The sequence below is a fragment of the Ambystoma mexicanum genome, chromosome 11 (assembly GCF_040938575.1).
Source record: "Ambystoma mexicanum isolate Mex_15411 chromosome 11, UKY_AmexF1_1, whole genome shotgun sequence".
NCBI lineage: Eukaryota > Metazoa > Chordata > Amphibia > Caudata > Ambystomatidae > Ambystoma > Ambystoma mexicanum.
Genome location: NC_090934.1, coordinates 823,238,662 through 823,256,706, shown reverse-complemented (window position 1 = coordinate 823,256,706; position 18,045 = coordinate 823,238,662). Strand labels below are relative to the sequence as shown.

Sequence of the window (18,045 nt, the reverse complement as noted above, 5' to 3'; positions counted from 1 at the left end):
GACTGTACCTTTCATAGGAGATGTGCTAATCCCCAAACCCTCTTCCTTTGTCCCAGTAATCTGTCCTAGGGCCTCTAGCAAGTTGTTTTCTGAAACAAAGCTTACCTGAACATCCTGTAAAATTGGTAACTTTTCAGTAGCAGTACAGTGCAGTATATAGCATTCCTGTTGCGCACAGCATCTAGATCCAAAAATTGCTTACTCTACCCCAGAAATTAGAATTCACCCAGTCAAACAGAGGGATCTATAAAGATCATGGCAAGTAGTTAACATAAGCTACTTCCCCCAAGTTCTCTGTGTGCACTCTGCTGCCCTCTTTTAACAGAAGAATGCAACTGCAGGTCTTGCTTCTCAGCAAGGTACCTACATATAGAATCCTTGGTGCACTCTTGCTAAATCTGCTGGAATGTGTCTTCTATTGTGCCCAAGGTGGTTGTGTATTTGGGGACTCAGGGAAGCTAGGGAGCAGTCTAATGCACTGCAGTGCTAAGAGAGGCATGCCTTTTTCAGAAAAAAGTTCAGGTTTTCTGCCAATCAGAAAAAAATAGCAATGCAATCAGGCCAAAGGCAGAACACACATGCCAATGAGTCTCTGTGGCGCAATTGGTTAGCGCGTTCGGCTGTTAACCGAAAAGACGCTGCTGTTTTGGGCACAAAGACACAGAGTGTTCAGTAAACCTGAGTCATTTCTCCCGTGTTCTCTGGGTTCAGCCTACTGTCCCCTTTTAACACAAGTGCGCAACTGTGGCTTTCTCCTCATAGCAAGTTATGCCTACACAGAGGACATTTGGTGCACTGTTGATGGGCTCTGTCCTCTACTAAATCCCCTGTGTTTGTGGATTACGGGAGGTAGGGAAGTGCTTGATACCCTGATTTGCTGTGGGAAATAGAGCTATTTTAGAAATATTTTCAGGTTGCCTGGGAAGCATAAGCAAAGAGCACACCAATCAGGCCCCAGTGTAAGCACTGCATGAGTCTCTGTGGCGCAATCGGTTAGCGCGTTCGGCTGTTAACCGAAAAGACGCTGCTGTTTTTGGCACAAAGACACAGAGTGTTCCACTCAGTAAACCTGAGTCATTTCTCCCGTGTTCTCTGGGTTCAGCCTACTGTCCCCTTTTAACACAAGTGCGCAACTGTGGCTTTCTCCTCATAGCAAGTTATGCCTACACAGAGGACATTTGGTGCACTGTTGATGGGCTCTGTCCTCTACTAAATCCCCTGTGTTTGTGGATTAGGGGAGGTAGGGAAGTGCTTGATACCCTGATTTGCTGTGGGAAATAGAGCTATTTTAGAAATATTTTCAGGTTGCCTGGGAAGCATAAGCAAACAGCACACCAATCAGGCCCCAGTGTAAGCACTGCATGAGTCTCTGTGGCGCAATCGGTTAGCGCGTTCGGCTGTTAACCGAAAGGTTGGTGGTGAAGCCCACCCAGGGACGATGCATTTTGGCTCAAAAATTCAGCATGACCAACTATGAACTTCTGTTTACCTCTCGCAGGTCTCGTCTGCTGACGTCCAAAAAATCCAATAAACTGTAAGCAATTCTTCTCGCTTGCTTTAGTTTTTCAAAACTTGCCATTCAATTCATAAACATCAAGACTTCATGGGAAGGGTTTGGCTGCAGTGTGTACTGATGCACAGAAGGAAGCTATCCTAGCCAGTCTACTTAAAGAAGCAATGAGGCTCTGCAGGTGCCTGTACGTCTCCTACCTTTATTCTGTCATCAGACACACCAGGTGGATTGCCACAAGGACCTCGTGGCGCAATGGTAGCGCGTCTGACTCCAGATCAGAAGGTTGTGTGTTCAAATCACCTCGGGGTCATACTTGCTTTTCACACTCTAAAATACAAAATTGCTCTTCAGTATCTCGTTATTTCAACCTGACTGCATCTTTGTGCTCTGGGCCTAGTTGTTCTGGCGTTTCGAATGTAAGCTTTGCAGCAGGGAAGTATCATATTGACAGACACCCATGAAGGACATGGTCAACCTTTAAAGCAGGCCAATCTCTATGTTTTACTGGATGCAGCAGAAGTATTTCCTCTTTACCATCTCTTCAAGTGGGCCTGACTGATGTGCTGTTTTGTGCACGCTACGTGGGCTTTGTAAAGCATACCTCTGCCATTTGCATGGCCTCCTAGCGCTGTCAATATTTTCGTGTAATCGCTGAATGCTGCACTGTCCTGGGAACTCTATGTGTGACTAAAGGATATATGTTGGGGCCCCGAAAGGGGGTCGGCAGTCTAGTGGCAATGGGCATCACTTTGCAGTTTGGGTTTGTGAGTTCAGGTACCGGTCTGGTGTCGGAAACCTGTAAGCGCCCTCCCAATCAACTGTCGGTCCTGGATTGTGAGGATTTCCCCTTATACTGGTCTCAGTAGACACATTTCCATTTTACTTTTTCACTCTCGCATTGCCTATTTCTCTCTCTCTCATAGTTACATTATAGACAAGAGAGACATTGTCAGCGAGAGGGTTGCACAGCACCTTCCCCCATTTCCCTAAGTGGATTGCATGGGGCTCTGGGAGGCGTGCACATTTGTCTGAAACACAAAGATCCACTGGCAATAAAAGGCGTAGGACCCCAGTTCGCATTTCTTAGAATTTGAGGAGGCACTCAGAGTTGTCTCGGGCGTGACTGTACCTTTCATAGGAGATGTGCTAATCCCCAAACCCTCTTCCTTTGTCCCAGTAATCTGTCCTAGGGCCTCTAGCAAGTTGTTTTCTGAAACAAAGTTTACCTGAACATCCTGTAAAATTGGTAACTTTTCAGTAGCAGTACAGTGCAGTATATAGCATTCCTGTTGCGCACAGCATCTAGATCCAAAAATTGCTTACTCTACCCCAGAAATTAGAATTCACCCAGTCAAACAGAGGGATCTATAAAGATCATGGCAAGTAGTTAACATAAGCTACTTCCCCCAAGTTCTCTTGGTGCACTCTGCTGCCCTCTTTTAACAGAAGAATGCAACTGCAGGTCTTGCTTCTCAGCAAGGTACCTACATATAGAATCCTTGGTGCACTCTTGCTAAATCTGCTGGAATGTGTCTTCTATTGTGCCCAAGGTGGTTGTGTATTTGGGGACTCAGGGAAGCAAGGGAGCAGTCTAATGCACTGGAGTGCTAAGAGAGGCATGCCTTTTTCAGAAAAAAGTTCAGGTTTTCTGCCAATCAGAAAAAATAGCAATGCAATCAGGCCAAAGGCAGAACACACATGCCAATGAGTCTCTGTGGCGCAATTGGTTAGCGCGTTCGGCTGTTAACCGAAAAGACGCTGCTGTTTTGGGCACAAAGACACAGAGTGTTCCACTCAGTAAACCTGAGTCATTTCTCCCGTGTTCTCTGGGTTCAGCCTACTGTCCCCTTTTAACACAAGTGCGCAACTGTGGCTTTCTCCTCATAGCAAGTTATGCCTACACAGAGGACATTTGGTGCACTGTTGATGGGCTCTGTCCTCTACTAAATCCCCTGTGTTTGTGGATTACGGGAGGTAGGGAAGTGCTTGATACCCTGATTTGCTGTGGGAAATAGAGCTATTTTAGAAATATTTTCAGGTTGCCTGGGAAGCATAAGCAAACAGCACACCAATCAGGCCCCAGTGTAAGCACTGCATGAGTCTCTGTGGCGCAATCGGTTAGCGCGTTCGGCTGTTAACCGAAAAGACGCTGCTGTTTTTGGCACAGAGACACAGAGTGTTCCACTCAGTAAACCTGAGTCATTTCTCCCGTGTTCTCTGGGTTTAGCCTACTGTCCCCTTTTAACACAAGTGCGCAACTGTGGCTTTCTCCTCATAGCAAGTTATGCCTATACAGAGGACATTTGGTGCACTGTTGATGGGCTCTGTCCTCTACTAAATCCCCTGTGTTTGTGGATTAGGGGAGGTAGGGAAGTGCTTGATACCCTGATTTGCTGTGGGAAAAAGAGCTATTTTAGAAATATTTTCAGGTTGCCTGGGAAGCATAAGCAAACAGCACACCAATCAGGCCCCTGTGTAAGAACTGTATGAGTCTCTGTGGCGCAATCGGTTAGCGCGAGGTTGGTGGTTCAAGCCCACCCAGGGACGGTGCATTTTGGCTCAGAAATTCAGCGTGACCAACTATGGACTTCTGTTTACCTCTCGCAGGTCTCGTCTGCTGACGTCCAAAAAATCCAATAAACTGCAAGCAATTCTTCTCGCTTGCTTTAGTTTTTCAAAACTTGCCATTCAATTCATAAACATCAAGACTTCATGGGAAGGGTTTGGCTGCAGCGTGTACTGATGCACAGAAGGAAGCTATCCTAGCCAGTCTACTTAAAGAAGCAATGAGGCTCTGCAGGTCCATGCACGTCTCCTACCTTTATTCTGTCATCAGACACACCAGGTAGACTGCCACTAGGACCTCGTGGCGCAATGGTAGCGCGTCTGACTCCAGATCAGAAGGTTTCGTGTTCAAATCACGTCGGGGTCATATTTGCTTTTCCCACTCTGAAATATAAAATTGCTCTTCAGTATCTCGTTATTTCAACCTGACTGCATCTTTGTGATCTGGGCCTAGTTGTTCTGGCGTTTCGAATGTAAGCTTTGCAGCAGGGAAGTATCATATTGACAGACACCCATGAAGGACATGGTCAACCTTTAAAGCAGGCCAATCTCTATGTTTTACTGGATGCAGCAGAAGTATTTCCTCTTTACCATCTCTTCAAGTGGGCCTGACTGATGTGCTGTTTTGTGCACGCTACGTGGGCTTTGTAAAGCATACCTCTGCCATTTGCATGGCCTCCTAGCGCTGTCAATATTTTCGTGTAATCGCTGAATGCTGCACTGTCCTGGGAACTCTAGGTGTGACTAAAGGATATATGCTGGGGCCCCGAAAGGGGGTCGGCAGTCTAGTGGCAATGCCCATCACTTTGCAGTTTGGGTTTGTGAGTTCAGGTACCGGTCTGGTGTTGGAAACCTGTAAGCGCCCTCCCAATCAACTGTCGGTCCTGGATTGTGAGGATTTCCCCTTATACTGGTCTCAGTAGACACATTTCCATTTTACTTTTTCACTCTCGCATTGCCTATTTCTCTCTCTCTCATAGATACATTATAGACAAGAGAGACATTGTCAGCGAGAGGGTTGCACAGCACCTTCCCCCATTTCCCTAAGTGCATTGCATGGGGCTCTGGGAGGCGTGCACATTTGTCTGAAACACAAAGATCCACTGGCAATAAAAGGCGTAGGACCCCAGTTCGCATTTCTTAGAATTTGAGGAGGCACTCAGAGTTGTCTCGGGCGTGACTGTACCTTTCATAGGAGATGTGCTAATCCCCAAACCCTCTTCCTTTGTCCCAGTAATCTGTCCTAGGGCCTCTAGCAAGTTGTTTTCTGAAACAAAGCTTACCTGAACATCCTGTAAAATTGGTAACTTTTCAGTAGCAGTACAGTGCAGTATATAGCATTCCTGTTGCGCACAGCATCTAGATCCAAAAATTGCTTACTCTACCCCAGAAATTAGAATTCACCCAGTCAAACAGAGGGATCTATAAAGATCATGGCAAGTAGTTAACATAAGCTACTTCCCCCAAGTTCTCTTGGTGCACTCTGCTGCCCTCTTTTAACAGAAGAATGCAACTGCAGGTCTTGCTTCTCAGCAAGGTACCTACATATAGAAACCTTGGTGCACTCTTGCTAAATCTGCTGGAATGTGTCTTCTATTGTGCCCAAGGTGGTTGTGTATTTGGGGATTCAGGGAAGCAAGGGAGCAGTCTAATGCACTGCAGTGCTAAGAGAGGCATGCCTTTTTCAGAAAAAAGTTCAGGTTTTCTGCCAATCAGAAAAAAATAGCAATGCAATCAGGCCAAAGGCAGAACACACATGCCAGTGAGTCTCTGTGGCACAATTGGTTAGCGCGTTCGGCTGTTAACCGAAAAGACGCTGCTGTTTTTGGCACAAAGACGCAGAGTGTTCCACTCAGTAAACCTGAGTCATTTCTCCCGTGTTCTCTGGGTTCAGCCTACTGTCCCCTTTTAACACAAGTGCGCAACTGTGGCTTTCTCCTCATAGCAAGTTATGCCTACACAGAGGACATTTGGTGCACTGTTGATGGGCTCTGTCCTCTACTAAATCCCCTGTGTTTGTGGATTAGGGGAGGTAGGGAAGTGCTTGATACCCTGATTTGCTGTGGGAAATAGAGCTATTTTAGAAATATTTTCGGGTTGCCTGGGAAGCATAAGCAAACAGCACACCAATCAGGCCCCAGTGTAAGCACTGCATGAGTCTCTGTGGCGCAATCGGTTAGCGCGTTCGGCTGTTAACCGAAAGGTTGGTGGTTCAAGCCCACCCAGGGACGATGCATTTTGGCTCAAAAATTCAGCATGACCAACTATGAACTTCTGTTTACCTCTCGCAGGTCTCGTCTGCTGACGTCCAAAAAATCCAATAAACTGTAAGCAATTCTTCTCGCTTGCTTTAGTTTTAAAAAACTTGCCATTCAATTCATAAACATCAAGACTTCATGGGAAGGGTTTGGCTGCAGCGTGTACTGATGCACAGAAGGAAGCTATCCTAGCCAGTCTACCTAAAGAAGCAATGAGGCTCTGCAGGTGCATGTACGTCTCCTACCTTTATTCTGTCATCAGACACACCAGGTTGATTGCCACAAGGACCTCGTGGCGCAATGGTAGCGCGTCTGACTCCAGATCAGAAGGTTGTGTGTTCAAATCACGTCGGGGTCATACTTCCTTTTCCCACTCTGAAATACAAAATTGCTCTTCAGTATCTCGTTATTTCAACCTGACTGCATCTTTGTGCTCTGGGCCTAGTTGTTCTGGCGTTTCGAATGTAAGCTTTGCAGCAGGGAAGTATCATATTGACAGACACCCATGAAGGACATGGTCAACCTTTAAAGCAGGCCAATCTCTATGTTTTACTGGATGCAGCAGAAGTATTTCCTCTTTACCATCTCTTCAAGTGGGCCTGACTGATGTGCTGTTTTGTGCACGCTACGTGGGCTTTGTAAAGCATACCTCTGCCATTTGCATGGCCTCCTAGCGCTGTCAATATTTTCGTGTAATCGCTGAATTCTGCACTGTCCTGGGAACTCTAGGTGTGACTAAAGGATATATGCTGGGGCCCCGAAAGGGGGTCGGCAGTCTAGTGGCAATGGGCATCACTTTGCAGTTTGGGTTTGTGAGTTCAGGTACCGGTCTGGTGTCGGAAACCTGTAAGCGCCCTCCCAATCAACTGTCGGTCCTGGATTGTGAGGATTTCCCCTCATACTGGTCTCAGTAGACACATTTCCATTTTACTTTTTCACTCTCGCATTGCCTATTTCTCTCTCTCTCATAGATACATTATAGACAAGAGAGACATTGTCAGCGAGAGGGCTTCACAGCACCTTCCCCCCTTTCCCTAAGTGCATTGCAAGGGGCTCTGGGAGGCGTGCACATTTGTCTGAAACACAAAGATCCACTGGCAATAAAAAGCGTAGGTCCCTAGTTTGCATTTCTTAGAATTTGAGGTGACACTCAGAGTTGTCTCGGGCGTGACTGTTCCTTTCATAGGAGATGTGCTAATCCCCAAACCCTCTTCCTTTGTCCCAGTAATCTGTCTTAGTGCCTCTAGCAAGTTGTTTTCTGAAACAAAGCTTACCTGAACATCCTGTAAAATTGGTAACTTTTCAGTAGCAGTACAGTGCAGTATATAGCATTCCTGTTGCGCACAGCATCTAGATCCAAAAATTGCTTACTCTACCCCAGAAATTAGAATTCACCCAGTCAAACAGAGGGATCTGTAAAGAGCATGGCAAGTAGTTAACATAAGCTACTTCCCCCAAGTTCTCTTGGTGCACTCTGCTGCCCTCTTTTAACAGAAGAATGCAACTGCAGGTCTTGCTTCTCAGCAAGGTACCTACATATAGAATCCTTGGTGCAATCTTGCTAAATCTGCTGGAATGTGTCTTCTATTGTGCCCAGGGTGGTTGTGTATTTGGGGATTCAGGGAAGCAAGGGAGCACTCTAATGCACTGCAGTGCTAAGAGAGCCATGCCTTTTTCAGAAAAAAGTTCAGGTTTTCTGCCAATCAGAAAAAAATAGCAATGCAATCAGGCCAAAGGCAGAACACACATGCCAGTGAGTCTCTGTGGCGCAATTGGTTAGCGCATTCGGCTGTTAACCGAAAAGACGCTGCTGTTTTTGGCACAAAGACACAGAGTGTTCCACTCAGTAAACCTGAGTCATTTCTCCCGTGTTCTCTGGGTTCAGCCTACTGTCCCCTTTTAACACAAGTGCGCAACTGTGGCTTTCTCCTCATAGCAAGTTATGCCTACACAGAGGACATTTGGTGCACTGTTGATGGGCTCTGTCCTCTACTAAATCCCCTGTGTTTGTGGATTAGGGGAGGTAGGGAAGTGCTTGATACCCTGATTTGCTGGGGGAAAAAGAGCTATTTTAGAAATATTTTCAGGTTGCCTGGGAAGCATGAGCAAACAGCACACCAATCAGGCCCTGTGTAAGAACTGCATGAGTCTCTGTGGCGCATTCGGTTAGCGCGTTCGGCTGTTAACCGAAAGGTTGGTGGTTCAAGCCCACCCAGGGATGGAGCATTTTGGCTCAAAAATTCAGCGTGACCAACTATGGACTTCTGTTTACCTCTCGCAGGTCTCGTCTGCTGACGTCCAAAAAATCCAATAAACTGCAAGCAATTCTTCTCGCTTGCTTTAGTTTTTCAAAACTTGCCATTCAATTCATAAACATCAAGACTTCATGGGAAGGGTTTGGCTGCAGCGTGTACTGATGCACAGAAGGAAGCTATCCTAGCCAGTCTACCTATAGAAGCAATGAGGCTCTGCAGGTCCATGTACGTCTCCTACCTTTATTCTGTCATCAGACACACCAGGTGGACTGCCACAAGGACCTCGTGGCGCAATGGTAGCGCGTTTGACTCCAGATCAGAAGGTTGCGTGTTCAAATCACGTCGGGGTCATATTTGCTTTTCCCACTCTGAAATATAAAATTGCTCTTCAGTATCTCGTTATTTCAACCTGACTGCATCTTTGTGCTCTGTGCCTAGTTGTTCTGGCGTTTCGAATGTAAGCTTTGCATCAGGGAAGTATCATATTGACAGACACCCATGAAGGACATGGTCAACCTTTAAAGCAGGCCAATCTCTATGTTTTACTGGATGCAGCAGAAGTATTTCCTCTTTACCATCTCTTCAAGTGGGCCTGACTGATGTGCTGTTTTGTGCACGCTACGTGGGCTTTGTAAAGCATACCTCTGCCATTTGCATGGCCTCCTAGCGCTGTCAATATTTTCGTGTAATCGCTGAATGCTGCACTGTCCTGGGAACTCTAGGTGTGACTAAAGGATATATGCTGGGGCCCCGAAAGGGGGTCGGCAGTCTAGTGGCAATGCCCATCACTTTGTAGTTTGGGTTTGTGAGTTCAGGTACCGGTCTGGTGTCAGAAAACTGTAAGCGCCCTCCCAATCAACTGTCGGTCCTGGATTGTGAGGATTTCCCCTTATACTGGTCTCAGTAGACACATTTCCATTTTACTTTTTCACTCTCGCATTGCCTATTTCTCTCTCTCTCATAGTTACATTATAGACAAGAGAGACATTGTCAGCGAGAGGGTTGCACAGCACCTTCCCCCATTTCCCTAAGTGCATTGCATGGGGCTCTGGGAGGCGTGCACATTTGTCTGAAACACAAAATCCACTGGCAATAAAAGGCGTAGGACCCCAGTTCGCATTTCTTAGAATTTGAGGAGGCACTCAGAGTTGTCTCGGGCGTGACTGTACCTTTCATAGGAGATGTGCTAATCCCCAAACCCTCTTCCTTTGTCCCAGTAATCTGTCCTAGGGCCTCTAGCAAGTTGTTTTCTGAAACAAAGCTTACCTGAACATCCTGTAAAATTGGTAACTTTTCAGTAGCAGTACAGTGCAGTATATAGCATTCCTGTTGCGCACAGCATCTAGATCCAAAAATTGCTTACTCTACCCCAGAAATTAGAATTCACCCAGTCAAACAGAGGGATCTATAAAGATCATGGCAAGTAGTTAACATAAGCTACTTCCCCCAAGTTCTCTTGGTGCACTCTGCTGCCCTCTTTTAACAGAAGAATGCAACTGCAGGTCTTGCTTCTCAGCAAGGTACCTACATATAGAAACCTTGGTGCACTCTTGCTAAATCTGCTGGAATGTGTCTTCTATTGTGCCCAAGGTGGTTGTGTATTTGGGGACTCAGGGAAGCAAGGGAGCAGTCTAATGCACTGCAGTGCTAAGAGAGTCATGCCTTTTTCAGAAAAAAGTTCAGGTTTTCTGCCAATCAGAAAAAAATAGCAATGCAATCAGGCCAAAGGCAGAACACACATGCCAGTGAGTCTCTGTGGCACAATTGGTTAGCGCGTTCGGCTGTTAACCGAAAAGACGCTGCTGTTTTTGGCACAAAGACACAGAGTGTTCCACTCAGTAAACCTGAGTCATTTCTCCCGTGTTCTCTGGGTTCAGCCTACTGTCCCCTTTTAACACAAGTGCGCAACTGTGGCTTTCTCCTCATAGCAAGTTATGCCTACACAGAGGGCATTTGGTGCACTGTTGATGGGCTCTGTCCCCTACTAAATCCCCTGTGTTTCTGGATTAGGGGAGGTAGGGAAGTGCTTGATACCCTGATTTGCTGTGGGAAATAGAGCTATTTTAGAAATATTTTCAGGTTGCCTGGGAAGCATAAGCAAACAGCACACCAATTGTGGCGCAATCGGTTAGCGCGTTCGGCTGTTAACCGAAAAGACGCTGCTGTTTTTGGCACAAAGACACAGAGTGTTCCACTCAGTAAACCTGAGTCATTTCTCCCGTGTTCTCTGGGTTCAGCCTACTGTCCCCTTTTAACACAAGTGCGCAACTGTGGCTTTCTCCTCATAGCAAGTTATGCCTACACAGAGGACATTTGGTGCACTGTTGATGGGCTCTGTCCTCTACTAAATCCCCTGTGTTTGTGGATTAGGGGAGGTAGGGAAGTGCTTGATACCCTGATTTGCTGTGGGAAATAGAGCTATTTTAGAAATATTTTCAGGTTGCCTGGGAAGCATAAGCAAACAGCACACCAATCAGGCCCCAGTGTAAGCACTGCATGAGTCTCTGTGGCGCAATCGGTTAGCGCGTTCTGCTGTTAACCGAAAGGTTGGTGGTTCAAGCCCACCCAGGGACGATGCATTTTGGCTCAAAAATTCAGCATGACCAACTATGAACTTCTGTTTACCTCTCGCAGGTCTCGTCTGCTGACGTCCAAAAAATCCAATAAACTGTAAGCAATTCTTCTCGCTTGCTTTAGTTTTTCAAAACTTGCCATTCAATTCATAAACATCAAGACTTCATGGGAAGGGTTTGGCTGCAGCGTGTACTGATGCACAGAAGGAAGCTATCCTAGCCAGTCTACCTAAAGAAGCAATGAGGCTCTGCAGGTGCATGTACGTCTCCTACCTTTATTCTGTCATCAGACACACCAGGTGGATTGCCACAAGGACCTCGTGCAGCAATGGTAGCGCGTCTGACTCCAGATCAGAAGGTTGTGTGTTTAAATCACGTCGGGGTCATACTTCCTTTTCCCACTCTGAAATACAAAATTGCTCTTCAGTATCTCGTTATTTCAACCTGACTGCATCTTTGTGCTCTGGGCCTAGTTGTTCTGGCGTTTCGAATGTAAGCTTTGCAGCAGGGAAGTATCATATTGACAGACACCCATGAAGGACATGGTCAACCTTTAAAGCAAGCCAATCTCTATGTTTTACTGGATGCAGCAGAAGTATTTCCTCTTTACCATCTCTTCAAGTGGGCCTGACTGATGTGCTGTTTTGTGCACGCTACGTGGGCTTTGTAAAGCATACCTCTGCCATTTGCATGGCCTCCTAGCGCTGTCAATATTTTCGTGTAATCGCTGAATGCTGCACTGTCCTGGGAACTCTAGGTGTGACTAAAGGATATATGTTGGGGCCCCGAAAGGGGGTCGGCAGTCTAGTGGCAATGGGCATCACTTTGCAGTTTGGGTTTGTGAGTTCAGGTACCGGTCTGGTGTCGGAAACCTGTAAGCGCCCTCCCAATCAACTGTCGGTCCTGGATTGTGAGGATTTCCCCTTATACTGGTCTCAGTAGACACATTTCCATTTTACTTTTTCACTCTCGCATTGCCTATTTCTCTCTCTCTCACAGATACATTATAGACAAGAGAGACATTGTCAGCGAGAGGGCTTCACAGCACCTTCCCCCATTTCCCTAAGTGCATTGCAAGGGGCTCTGGGAGGCGTGCACATTTGTCTGAAACACAAAGATCCACTGGCAATAAAAAGCGTAGGTCCCTAGTTTGCATTTCTTAGAATTTGAGGTGACACTCAGAGTTGTCTCGGGCGTGACTGTACCTTTCATAGGAGATGTGCTAATCCCCAAACCCTCTTCCTTTGTCCCAGTAATCTGTCTTAGTGCCTCTAGCAAGTTGTTTTCTGAAACAAAGCTTACCTGAACATCCTGTAAAATTGGTAACTTTTCAGTAGCAGTACAGTGCAGTATATGGCATTCCTGTTGCGCACAGCATCTAGATCCAAAAATTGCTTACTCTACCCCAGAAATTAGAATTCACCCAGTCAAACAGAGGGATCTATAAAGATCATGGCAAGTAGTTAACATAAGCTACTTCCCCCAAGTTCTCTTGGTGCACTCTGCTACCCTCTTTTAACAGAAGAATGCAACTGCAGGTCTTGCTTCTCAGCAAGGTACCTACATATAGAAACCTTGGTGCACTCTTGCTAAATCTGCTGGAATGTGTCTTCTATTGTGCCCAAGGTGGTTGTGTATTTGGGGACTCAGGGAAGTAAGGGAGCAGTCTAATGCACTGCAGTGCTAAGAGAGGCATGCCTTTTTCAGAAAAAAGTTCAGGTTTTCTGCCAATCAGAAAAAAATAGCAATGCAATCAGGCCAAAGGCAGAACACACATGCCAGTGAGTCTCTGTGGCACAATTGGTTAGCGCGTTCGGCTGTTAACCGAAAAGACGCTGCTGTTTTTGGCACAAAGACACAGAGTGTTCCACTCAGTAAACCTGAGTCATTTCTCCCGTGTTCTCTGGGTTCAGCCTACTGTCCCCTTTTAACACAAGTGCACAACTGTGGCTTTCTCCTCATAGCAAGTTATGCCTACACAGAGGGCATTTGGTGCACTGTTGATGGGCACTGTCCTCTACTAAATCCCCTGTGTTTGTGGATTAGGGGAGGTAGGGAAGTGCTTGATACCCTGATTTGCTGTGGGAAATAGAGCTATTTTAGAAATATTTTCAGGTTGCCTGGGAAGCATAAGCAAACAGCACACCAATTGTGGCGCAATCGGTTAGCGCGTTCGGCTGTTAACCGAAAAGACGCTGCTGTTTTTGGCACAAAGACACAGAGTGTTCCACTCAGTAAACCTGAGTCATTTCTCCCGTGTTCTCTGGGTTCAGCCTACTGTCCCCTTTTAACACAAGTGCGCAACTGTGGCTTTCTCCTCATAGCAAGTTATGCCTACACAGAGGACATTTGGTGCACTGTTGATGGGCTCTGTCCTCTACTAAATCCCCTGTGTTTGTGGATTAGGGGAGGTAGGGAAGTGCTTGATACCCTGATTTGCTGTGGGAAATAGAGCTATTTTAGAAATATTTTCAGGTTGCCTGGGAAGCATAAGCAAACAGCACACCAATCAGGCCCCAGTGTAAGCACTGCATGAGTCTCTGTGGCGCAATCGGTTAGCCCGTTCTGCTGTTAACCGAAAGGTTGGTGGTTCAAGCCCACCCAGGGAAGATGCATTTTGGCTCAAAAATTCAGCATGACCAACTATGAACTTCTGTTTACCTCTCGCAGGTCTCGTCTGCTGACGTCCAAAAAATCCAATAAACTGTAAGCAATTCTTCTCGCTTGCTTTAGTTTTTCAAAACTTGCCATTCAATTCATAAACATCAAGACTTCATGGGAAGGGTTTGGCTGCAGCGTGTACTGATGCACAGAAGGAAGCTATCCTAGCCAGTCTACCTAAAGAAGCAATGAGGCTCTGCAGGTGCATGTACGTCTCCTACCTTTATTCTGTCATCAGACACACCAGGTGGATTGCCACAAGGACCTCGTGCCGCAATGGTAGCGCGTCTGACTCCAGATCAGAAGGTTGTGGGTTCAAATCACGTCGGGGTCATACTTCCTTTTCCCACTCTGAAATACAAAATTGCTCTTCAGTATCTCGTTATTTCAACCTGACTGCATCTTTGTGCTCTGGGCCTAGTTGTTCTGGCGTTTCGAATGTAAGCTTTGCAGCAGGGAAGTATCATATTGACAGACACCCATGAAGGACATGGTCAACCTTTAAAGCAGGCCAATCTCTATGTTTTACTGGATGCAGCAGAAGTATTTCCTCTTTACCATCTCTTCAAGTGGGCCTGACTGATGTGCTGTTTTGTGCACGCTACGTGGGCTTTGTAAAGCATACCTCTGCCATTTGCATGGCCTCCTAGCGCTGTCAATATTTTCGTGTAATCGCTGAATGCTGCACTGTCCTGGGAACTCTAGGTGTGACTAAAGGATATATGTTGGGGCCCCGAAAGGGGGTCGGCAGTCTAGTGGCAATGGGCATCACTTTGCAGATTGGGTTTGTGAGTTCAGGTACCGGTCTGGTGTCGGAAACCTGTAAGCGCCCTCCCAATCAACTGTCGGTCCTGGATTGTGAGGATTTCCCCTTATACTGGTCTCAGTAGACACATTTCCATTTTACTTTTTCACTCTCGCATTGCCTATTTCTCTCTCTCTCATAGATACATTATAGACAAGAGAGACATTGTCAGCGAGAGGGCTTCACAGCACCTTCCCCCATTTCCCTAAGTGCATTGCAAGGAGCTCTGGGAGGCGTGCACATTTGTCTGAAACACAAAGATCCACTGGCAATAAAAAGCGTAGGTCCCTAGTTTGCATTTCTTAGAATTTGAGGTGACACTCAGAGTTGTCTCGGGCGTGACTGTACCTTTCATAGGAGATGTGCTAATCCCCAAACCCTCTTCCTTTGTCCCAGTAATCTGTCTTAGTGCCTCTAGCAAGTTGTTTTCTGAAACAAAGCTTACCTGAACATCCTGTAAAATTGGTAACTTTTCAGTAGCAGTACAGTGCAGTATATAGCATTCCTGTTGCGCACAGCATCTAGATCCAAAAATTGCTTACTCTACCCCAGAAATTAGAATTCACCCAGTCAAACAGAGGGATCTATAAAGATCATGGCAAGTAGTTAACATAAGCTACTTCCCCCAAGTTCTCTTGGTGCACTCTGCTACCCTCTTTTAACAGAAGAATGCAACTGCAGGTCTTGCTTCTCAGCAAGGTACCTACATATAGAAACCTTGGTGCACTCTTGCTAAATCTGCTGGAATGTGTCTTCTATTGTGCCCAAGGTGGTTGTGTATTTGGGGACTCAGGGAAGCAAGGGAGCAGTCTAATGCACTGCAGTGCTAAGAGAGGCATGCCTTTTTCAGAAAAAAGTTCAGGTTTTCTGCCAATCAGAAAAAAATAGCAATGCAATCAGGCCAAAGGCAGAACACACATGCCAGTGAGTCTCTGTGGCGCAATTGGTTAGCGCGTTCGGCTGTTAACCGAAAAGACGCTGCTGTTTTGGGAAAACAAAGACACAGAGTGTTCCACTCAGTTACCCTGAGTCATTTCTCCCGTGTTCTCTGGGTTCAGCCTACTGTCCCCTTTTAACACAAGTGCGCAACTGTGGCTTTCTCCTCATAGCAAGTTATGCCTACACAGAGGACATTTGGTGCACTGTTGATAGGCTCTGTCCTCTACTAAATCCCCTGTGTTTGTGGATTACGGGAGGTAGGGAAGTGCTTGATACCCTGATTTGCTGTGGGAAATAGAGCTATTTTAGAAATATTTTCAGGTTGCCTGGGGAGCATAAGCAAACAGCACACCAATCAGGCCCCAGTGTAAGCACTGCATGAGTCTCTGTGGCGCAATCGGTTAGCGCGTTCGGCTGTTAACCGAAAGGTTGGTGGTTCAAGCCCACCCAGGGAAGATGCATTTTGGCTCAAAAATTCAGCATGACCAACTATGAACTTCTGTTTACCTCTCGCAGGTCTCGTCTGCTGACGTCCAAAAAATCCAATAAACTGCAAGCAATTCTTCTCGCTTGCTTTAGTTTTTCAAAACTTGCCATTCAATTCATAAACATCAAGACTTCATGGGAAGGGTTTGGCTGCAGCGTGTACTGATGCACAGAAGGAAGCTATCCTAGCCAGTCTACTTAAAGAAGCAATGAGGCTCTGCGGGTGCATGTACGTCTCCTACCTTTATTCTGTCATCAGACACACCAGGTGGACTGCCACAAGGACCTCGTGGCGCAATGGTAGCGCGTCTGACTCCAGATCAGAAGGTTGCGTGTTCAAATCACGTCGGGGTCATATTTGCTTTTCCCACTCTGAAATACAAAATTGCTCTTCAGTATCTCGTTATTTCAACCTGACTGCATCTTTGTGCTCTGGGCCTAGTTGTTCTGGCGTTTCGAATGTAAGCTTTGCAGCAGGGAAGTATCATATTGACAGACACCCATGAAGGACATGGTCAACCTTTAAAGCAGGCCAATCTCTATGTTTTACTGGATGCAGCAGAAGTATTTCCTCTTTACCATCTCTTCAAGTGGGCCTGACTGATGTGCTGTTTTGTGCACGCTACTTGGGCTTTGTAAAGCATACCTCTGCCATTTGCATGGCCTCCTAGCGCTGTCAATATTTTCGTGTAATCGCTGAATGCTGCACTGTCCTGGGAACTCTAGGTGTGACTAAATGATATATGCTGGGGCCGCGAAAGGGGGTCGGCAGTCTAGTGGCAATGCCCATCACTTTGCAGTTTGGGTTTGTGAGTTCAGGTACCGGTCTGGTGTCGGAAACCTGTAAGCGCCCTCCCAATCAACTGTCGGTCTTGGATTGTGAGGATTTCCCCTTATACTGGTCTCAGTAGACACATTTCCATTTTACTTTTTCACTCTCGCATTGCCTATTTCTCTCTCTCTCATAGATACATTATAGACAAGAGAGACATTGTCAGCGAGAGGGCTTCACAGCACCTTCCCCCATTTCCCTAAGTGCATTGCAAGGGGCTCTGGGAGGCGTGCACATTTGTCTGAAACACAAAATCCACTGGCAATAAAAGGCGTAGGACCCCAGTTCGCATTTCTTAGAATTTGAGGAGGCACTCAGAGTTGTCTCGGGCGTGACTGTACCTTTCATAGGAGATGTGCTAATCCCCAAACCCTCTTCCTTTGTCCCAGTAATCTGTCCTAGGGCCTCCAGCAAGTTGTTTTCTGAAACAAAGCTTACCTGAACATCCTGTAAAATTGGTAACTTTTCAGTAGCAGTACAGTGCAGTTTATAGCATTCCTGTTGCGCACAGCATCTAGATCCAAAAATTGCTTACTCTACCCCAGAAATTAGAATTCACCCAGTCAAACAGAGGGATCTATAAAGATCATGGCAAGTAGTTAACATAAGCTACTTCCCCCAAGTTCTCTTGGTGCACTCTGCTGCCCTCTTTTAACAGAAGAATGCAACTGCAGGTCTTGCTTCTCAGCAAGGTACCTACATATAGAAACCTTGGTGCACTCTTGCTAAATCTGCTGGAATGTGTCTTCTATTGTGCCCAAGGTGGTTGTGTATTTGGGGACTCAGGGAAGCAAGGGAGCAGTCTAATGCACTGCAGTGCTAAGAGAGTCATGCCTTTTTCAGAAAAAAGTTCAGGTTTTCTGCCAATCAGAAAAAAATAGCAATGCAATCAGGCCAAAGGCAGAACACACATGCCAGTGAGTCTCTGTGGCACAATTGGTTAGCGCGTTCGGCTGTTAACCGAAAAGACGCTGCTGTTTTTGGCACAAAGACACAGAGTGTTCCACTCAGTAAACCTGAGTCATTTCTCCCGTGTTCTCTGGGTTCAGCCTACTGTCCCCTTTTAACACAAGTGCGCAACTGTGGCTTTCTCCTCAAAGCAAGTTATGCCTACACAGAGGGCATTTGGTGCACTGTTGATGGGCTCTGTCCTCTACT

The 18,045-nt window shown here is 46.4% G+C and overlaps 8 non-coding genes across 8 annotated transcripts; all 8 read left to right on the top strand.

Annotated features, from left to right (window-relative positions):
* The first annotated feature begins 1,751 nt into the window (after positions 1–1,751).
* Positions 1,752–1,823, top strand: TRNAW-CCA (transfer RNA tryptophan (anticodon CCA)). Its single transcript has one exon. It is a non-coding gene; the product is annotated as a tRNA-Trp (tRNA).
* Positions 1,824–4,373: 2,550 nt separating this feature from the next.
* TRNAW-CCA (transfer RNA tryptophan (anticodon CCA)) lies at positions 4,374–4,445 on the top strand. The gene has a single exon. It is a non-coding gene; the product is annotated as a tRNA-Trp (tRNA).
* Positions 4,446–6,235: 1,790 nt separating this feature from the next.
* TRNAN-GUU (transfer RNA asparagine (anticodon GUU)) lies at positions 6,236–6,309 on the top strand. Its single transcript has one exon. It is a non-coding gene; the product is annotated as a tRNA-Asn (tRNA).
* Positions 6,310–6,622: 313 nt separating this feature from the next.
* Positions 6,623–6,694, top strand: TRNAW-CCA (transfer RNA tryptophan (anticodon CCA)). The gene has a single exon. It is a non-coding gene; the product is annotated as a tRNA-Trp (tRNA).
* A 2,176-nt stretch (positions 6,695–8,870) lies between these two features.
* TRNAW-CCA (transfer RNA tryptophan (anticodon CCA)) lies at positions 8,871–8,942 on the top strand. Its single transcript has one exon. It is a non-coding gene; the product is annotated as a tRNA-Trp (tRNA).
* Positions 8,943–14,087: 5,145 nt separating this feature from the next.
* TRNAW-CCA (transfer RNA tryptophan (anticodon CCA)) lies at positions 14,088–14,159 on the top strand. Its single transcript has one exon. It is a non-coding gene; the product is annotated as a tRNA-Trp (tRNA).
* Positions 14,160–15,951: 1,792 nt separating this feature from the next.
* TRNAN-GUU (transfer RNA asparagine (anticodon GUU)) lies at positions 15,952–16,025 on the top strand. The gene has a single exon. It is a non-coding gene; the product is annotated as a tRNA-Asn (tRNA).
* A 313-nt stretch (positions 16,026–16,338) lies between these two features.
* TRNAW-CCA (transfer RNA tryptophan (anticodon CCA)) lies at positions 16,339–16,410 on the top strand. The gene has a single exon. It is a non-coding gene; the product is annotated as a tRNA-Trp (tRNA).
* The last annotated feature ends 1,635 nt before the right edge of the window (positions 16,411–18,045 follow it).